Below are 7,192 nucleotides of genomic sequence, written 5' to 3'. Positions count from 1 at the left end.
AAACACAAGGTCTTGAATGAAAAATTAAGAATCAAACAGTTTTGTTATCCATCCAATACATATTTAGCCTAACATATTAATAAGAAATAGACGAAAAATAAAAGAAAGTCATCACTTGCATCATTAAAGTGTGAAAAGAATCTGGAATCTTTCAATTTATCCTTCAAATCCGGATCCAAGTGATGAAATCTTCGTTCTTCAATGTAATTCTCTCTATTTCTCCTCTTTGTCGGCTTGCAAGATAATAAAAATTAGGTTCTCCTTGTTTTTTCCTGACTCTTGGTATAAATATGGTGCCAAAAATTACAAACCAAGAGTTTCCAAAATAAAATAAGGAAACAGAAATTTTTTATCGAAGTTGAACCATACGTACGCATGGTTCAACTGGTGCGTACGCATAGTAACCTCGAAAGAGATTCAGAAGTGTAGCTTCCCAACCTTGCATACGCAAGGCCTATAGGCCCATGCGTATGCATGGTTCAATTTTTTGTAGGGGCCAATTTGCAATTTGGTCCCTGAACTTTCTGAAATGTGTGTTTTGATCCTTTTCCAAAATTCTCATCCCATTAACTTTTCTTCAATTCCAATTGACTCTTGGTGTTCTTAACTACTCGTTCTGTAGTCCAACTCAACTTTTGGATTATTACATTCTAGTCTCCAAACTTTGCCTTTGATGCAATTGAGTCATTTTTCCCCCTTATTTTTTTATTCTTGTATCTTCCATCGATTGTTACCTACACACAATATATACATAAGATTAAGTCGTATTTCATCCAATTCATCAATAAATAATCAATTTTACTGATCTATAAGTATATAAAATACACTTATCAGGTTTCACAGAAATTTACAGGTTCAATTTCATCCTTTCCAAGTAATTTTTGGTTACTTGGAACTTTAAACCTTTATTGCCAATGTGACCCAACCTATTGTGCCATAACTCTGACTTATTTTTTGTAACGTTGAACAGATTGAAATCTGGTACAGGTACAGTATTACCTTCAAGATAGTAGAATCCATTCCTCTTTGATCCTTTCATGACAATTAATGATCCCTTAACAATTTTCAAGACTTTGATTTAAACACATATCCCTCATCTTCAAGAACCCCTAAAGATTAGGTTTCTTTTAAGAGTGGGAACATATATGACATCCTTTAGTGGTCTTACAATGCCATCATGCATTTGGATTGCAATGTCACCAATCCCAACAACTGCCTGAGAATTATTATCCCCCATATAAACTTTCCTAGGTTCTATATCTTTGTAATTATAAAATCAAGATTTTCTGGGACTCATATGAAAGGTATAGGCAGAATCAAGTATCCAATCTTTATTGATTTCATCACTAGTTACTGTCATCACATGCCAACTATCAAGTTCAGGTCTACTAGCAGCATTATTTAACTCCCCATTGTTCTGATTTTTTTGTTTTTCTTCCAGTCAAAACAATCCCTTTTAAAATGACCTAACTTTCCACTGTGGTAACATTTTTTATTATTCTTGTCTCTTGATTTTGATATTCCTCTTGATTTTCCTCTCAACTTTGTTATGTTGAAGCCCATTTTCCTTTTTCTTTGGTCTTCCCCTAACAAACATGCTCTCCTCTCTAAAGCTAGACCTAAGTTCTTTCCTTACTTCTAACTCTCTAGCTCTCAAGGTATCTATCACTATAGTTTGTGTCAACTTATCCCTAGAATACTTTATGGCATTTCAGACATCTTTATCTGATTTAGGCAAAGAGTTAAGTGAAATTACAGTAAGATCTTCATCATCAAACTTCTCATTGTGAGCTAAACTCTTAACATTAATACTAAAGTCACTTAGGTTCATTTCTAAGTCCTTTCCTTGGTCCATTCTGAAACTAAATAACTTCTCCAAAAGGTAAATTTTATTTGGCAAAGTTTTAGTCAGAAACATGTTATCAAGAGCAATCCACAAATCTCTAGCAGCTTTAGATTCATCCATTTGTCTAACAATATTATCAGATAAGTGCAATATTATTGAGCTATATGCAATTTCATTCATCTCTTCAATTTTAGTCCGTTTAGCTTTAAGTTTTGTAGAAAATGTTGCAGGATCATCAAGGGCTTTAGCAACCCTTTGCTGGACCAAAATGATCCTTATTTTCTGCTTCCATATTGAGTAGTCCCCATTTCCATCGAATTGTGATAATTCGACCTTCAAACCCATTAGAGGCTCTGTAAAAAGGGTAGGCCGAACTCATGGACATAGTATGAAATTATAAATTAGAAAAGGTTTTCAAAAAAACTTTTCAATTTTAAAATAGTGTTCAAGATTCAGAAATTGAAGCAAAGATATACTGAGTGTAAACTGAAATTCGATCAGTGTTACTCAATTCAAACAAAAGTAACAGTTATACGAAAGTAATTGCACAATATGATCAAGAAGTTCGAGAACCCAGCATGTTACAGTACACTCATATATACATACAAATAAGTCTTAGTTCCTGCACAAAGAAGAGTCTATGCATATAATCATGTACTATTTAACATGTATTTACAGATGTATCTTGCCAAAAAAACTGTAAACGATCTCACCAAAGAAATTTTTCAGACTGCAAACACCAACACTGGAGATCAATCCACTTGGTGTTCCCAACCCAGTATGCAATACTGAAATTACCAAAAGCAACGAAGTTACTCACATATCCTTTTGATAAAAGGAAACTCAAAAAACGAAAAAGAAATTGACAGATCTCCAGACTAAATTTTCTGTCCCAAGAAAATTATTTTTTTCTCGAGTCACCAAAACAAAATTTTGGCCCAGCTCTGATACCATTTTTGTTGGGTTATTTGGTGCAAAACTCTATAATCACATAAAATACAAAGAAACCATTAATCACAAATTATAAAACACAGAAACACAATTTGTTGACCCAATTAAGTCGTAAATGTGCCTAATCTGGGGGCCTCAGGAATTGAACCCGATCCACTAGTGCAAAATGGCCGTCCAAGAGAGCAAAGTATACATCAACCACTTAGAAAATAACCGGTTTTTAGCATCGATCTCGAAGATCTCCAAAACCATATAATAATCCTTTTGATCTTAACCCTAAATTTCATAATCGTGGCTGAATAATAAACTGAAACACAACCAGACCACAGACTACTGTAGCAAGGGCCTTTGACAAGGTTAATTCCAAAAATCAGACAGATCTAAGTATCTTCAAAGTGAAAAAAACAGAGAGGAGAAGAAGCAAAATCGCACAAGGCGAGAAAAGACAGAGGAGTATTCTGGAAGCCAAAGAATGACGCGTCTCTCTCCAAAACCAAGGGTCAAAGAAGATTATTTGGATAAAAAAATATCTCCACTGTCCATCCTGCTCAACGGTCTAGATTTCATCCAAAGAAGCATAAACCTTACCAAGTCATGAGGGCCAATTGGAGGTTGCCAAATCAGCCATCCAATCCAAGTGGCCTCAAGCGTCAAATGTCAAAAATAACACTCATTTTAAAGTGTTTTGAGAAACACTCTTCTGTCAGTGCCCCTTTTCAGAGCCGTCCCTGAGATTTTAGGTGCACTGTACGAGATTTTAAAATGGTACCCCTTCAAGTAACTAAAACATATATTTAAAAAAATATTTCAATAATATTATTTCATTACAAAAATATGATATTGAAATATTATTTTTTTAACGTACATGAACAAAAAAAAAACATAAATAAAGCTCAAAAGCATCTTTCGAACTTCATCAAAATTCATATGTCATCAACAAAAAATCATCCAATAATTCTTATAACATAGTTGATCGCAAATAAGATTTTAATAAATTCAATTTTGAAAAACTTCTTTCAGCAGAGGCAACAGTAATATGAATTGTCAATAATATTCTATAAGTAATACATATATTCGGAAAGCAATCCAATCTTTTCAAAGAAGTCAATATATCAAAAATCGTCTTTATTTCTTTTGGTAAAAGATTTTGTAAAACTTTTAACTCTTGAAATAAATTTTCATCATCAAGATTGCAAAAATTTACATGTCTTAAAACAATATCAAGATGATCACAAAATGCTTTCAAATTAGCATCATCCAATGAGTTTAACTTGTTAGAAGAAAATAGAAATCCAAATTTTTTTCCTTATGAATTGAATTGATCGAACCTTCGTTCAAGTGATCCAATTGCTTGATCTACTATATAAAAGAAATAATTGGTTCTGAAAGAATATTCAGGTGATTGTGCATCGTCTACAGTAGCATTTTCATCAAAATGTTTCTTCCTATGAATTATACGTTTCACTTGAAATAAAGTATTAATTTTCATTTCAATGGCAATTTCTTTAGTAATATTTATCACATCATTGAATCCAGTTTCCCTATATTTTTTAAAGAAAGCAATCAGCCCTTTCACTTCCTTAATAGCAACGTCAATAAGCATATCATTAGATTGCAAGTGTTTATTAATCAAGTTAACAGCATACAATATCTCATACCATATGATCATAGCTACTAAAAACTCTTCTGACATAAAGGGTTGCCAAAGCTTTAGCCCGACACCTTACATCATTGTCATTTTCAATTTCAGCGACTTCAAATAAAGCTTCTCTTAATTTAGGAGCTTGGAATCTAATTGCTTTAATAGCTTCAACATGACTTTCCCATCGTGTAGCTGATAGTGGCTTGACATTAGTTTTAACATTGTCTTTCAATATTTTCCATCTGCAATCAGTACTTTCACTTTCTCAATATTTATCGCATCATTGAATCCAGTTTCCCTATATCATTAGATTGTAAGCGTTTACTAATCAAGTTAACATGATACAATATCTCATACCATATGATCATAGCCAGTAAAAACCCAAAATTTCCGACATAAAGGGCTGCCAAAGCATTAGCCCAACACCATACATCATTGTCATTTTCAATTTTAGTAACTTCAAGTAAAGCTTCTCTTAATTCAGAAGCTTGGAATCTAATTACTTTAATAGCTTCAACATGACTTTCCCATCGTGTAGCTGACAATGGCTTGACATTAGTTTTAACATAGTCTTTCAATATTTTCCATCTCTCTGTAGAATTAGAAAATAGATTATAAATACCTTATGCAGTACCGAAAAAATATTATAAGTTTTATAGGGTCCACATTCTTGTTAACATGAACCCTGTTCGGTCCATGAAAGTAATATGCGGGGCCAGCTAGGCCCTAAGCCCAAAAAAATCTGAATCAGGGCCGAGCTAGCGGGTTGACCAAGCCCATTACCGCCCGTAATTATAGGTAAGGATTCTAACACCTTCTTACCTACACGTGGATGGAGGTTTTGACATTGTGCATACATAGTATATATTTTGTTTCTCAACAAATGAAGAAAATTAAATAATAATTTTTGAATCATAGAAAATGATGGTTCTAGGTCATGAAGTGAATTATGATTGCAATTACCAAAAGCATTCGCATTAAAGGGTGTCATCAATTGAGATTGTAATGAATTTTAAAAGCTATTCTAAATTTAAGTGTGTCCAATTGAGATTTTATCTAATTGTAATGAAATCCTTTAAAATTTAGGTATTTTCAATAATAAATGAATTTATAGATATTTCATTAATAGAAGGATTTTATATGATTTGGATGGATTTCAAAGTTAAAAATGCATATAAGCAATTTTTTTGAAAATTCACCATATTTGATGATATTCTTATGGAATTTGTAAGAATCTATTAAAATCCACAAAATTCATTAAAATTTATAATAATTTAAAATTCATTAAAATCTAGGTTGAGAACACCCCAGTAAAATTTTCTACAATGTAACCATTCCCTATTTGGTTTCGTCAGAAATCAGTTTTTAAATTAGGTTTTTGATAAGAATTATGTTATTTGTACATAAATGATGTGAAATATTGGATAGTGGTGGCAAAAAAAATTCGTCCCAACAAGACCTCGCCCCAAATGGGGCCAAAAAAACTCGCCATATTTAGGGTGCGGTGCAGGGTGGTCCCGAACTTGCCCTATAAGAGAAAAAAATTTATTTTTGGACAATTCACTTGTTAAAAATTCTTTTGAATTTGTATTTTATTCTCTAATAATAGTATAACTCGAGATTTTGAAAATTCAAAAAAAATGCGGGCAGCAAACGGGGCACACCGCTGTTGTGCCCTGTCTAAGGCAAGACGGGGGTGCCCCACCCCGAATATAACCCGATGCCATCCCTAATATTGGATGAAAAAGTTAACATTGTTTTAAACTAACAAATGATAAGGTGACATATGACACTTTGTAATTCATTATGTAAAACTTGATACAATGTAGTAAAGTCCTTTTGATAAATATTGATGGAATATATGGTTAAAGGGTTAATAAAAGTTGTGGATATTATAAAATGTGCGATTGAAAATAATTTTGAAACAAAGTGTTAAAATTTTTGGAGGGATGGCAAAATATGGGCTATATTCCTTTGAGTTTTAATAAAAATAATACTACAAAGATGTTTAGTTAGTACTTAGTAGTATTGGACAAAACTCATTCGTACAATATTATTCAATTATGTTTTGTCTATGATCTATCTTACCGAAAGAGCTACAAGAGTATGCATGTAATGTTCTGTCTATGATCTATCTTACCGAAAGAGGTACAAGAGTATGCATGTAATATTGGATAAAGTTGGACACCACAAATAAATTGAATTTTAATTCATTTTTACTATGTATTGTTCAGTAGTGTTCTTGTCACCTGATGCTACCAAAAAATATCACCTGAAAATCTCGAGCTTGATGACTGGGATGGAACACGAACAGCGCCTTCCAGTACCTGAAACAAAGGCAACGAGGTGTGTGCTCGTCGCCCCTCCAATGCTTAAGTCAAACGGGGAATTTTATGCTTGAGGCTATAAACTGAAGATAATAATGAAGAACGTACATTTGGAATGAGCACAGGTTGTGTATTTATAGGTGTTAGTGGTTGAGTCCTAGGAGGACTGATCCTGTCACAATCCTTCTTCTCGTAGGAAAAAGAGTTGGTGTTTCACTTCGTATTCGAATCACTATTTGAGTCAAAGAGGGAGTCTAAGAAGATAGGGATTGTGTTCAAGGTAGGATTAGAGCTTCCATCGGTTACGTATGGAAGTTATCGAGTCAGCGCAGTACCCCGACCTCATACCCCCGATCTGGTTTTGGTGTTTTTAGAGGATGGGAAGGTCGGGGTTCAAGGTGATGGTCGGGCTCAAGTGGTCGGGGT

Source organism: Olea europaea, chromosome 21, assembly GCF_002742605.1.
Source record: "Olea europaea var. sylvestris chromosome 21, O_europaea_v1, whole genome shotgun sequence".
NCBI lineage: Eukaryota > Viridiplantae > Streptophyta > Magnoliopsida > Lamiales > Oleaceae > Olea > Olea europaea.
Note: the sequence above shows the minus strand (reverse complement) of the source record.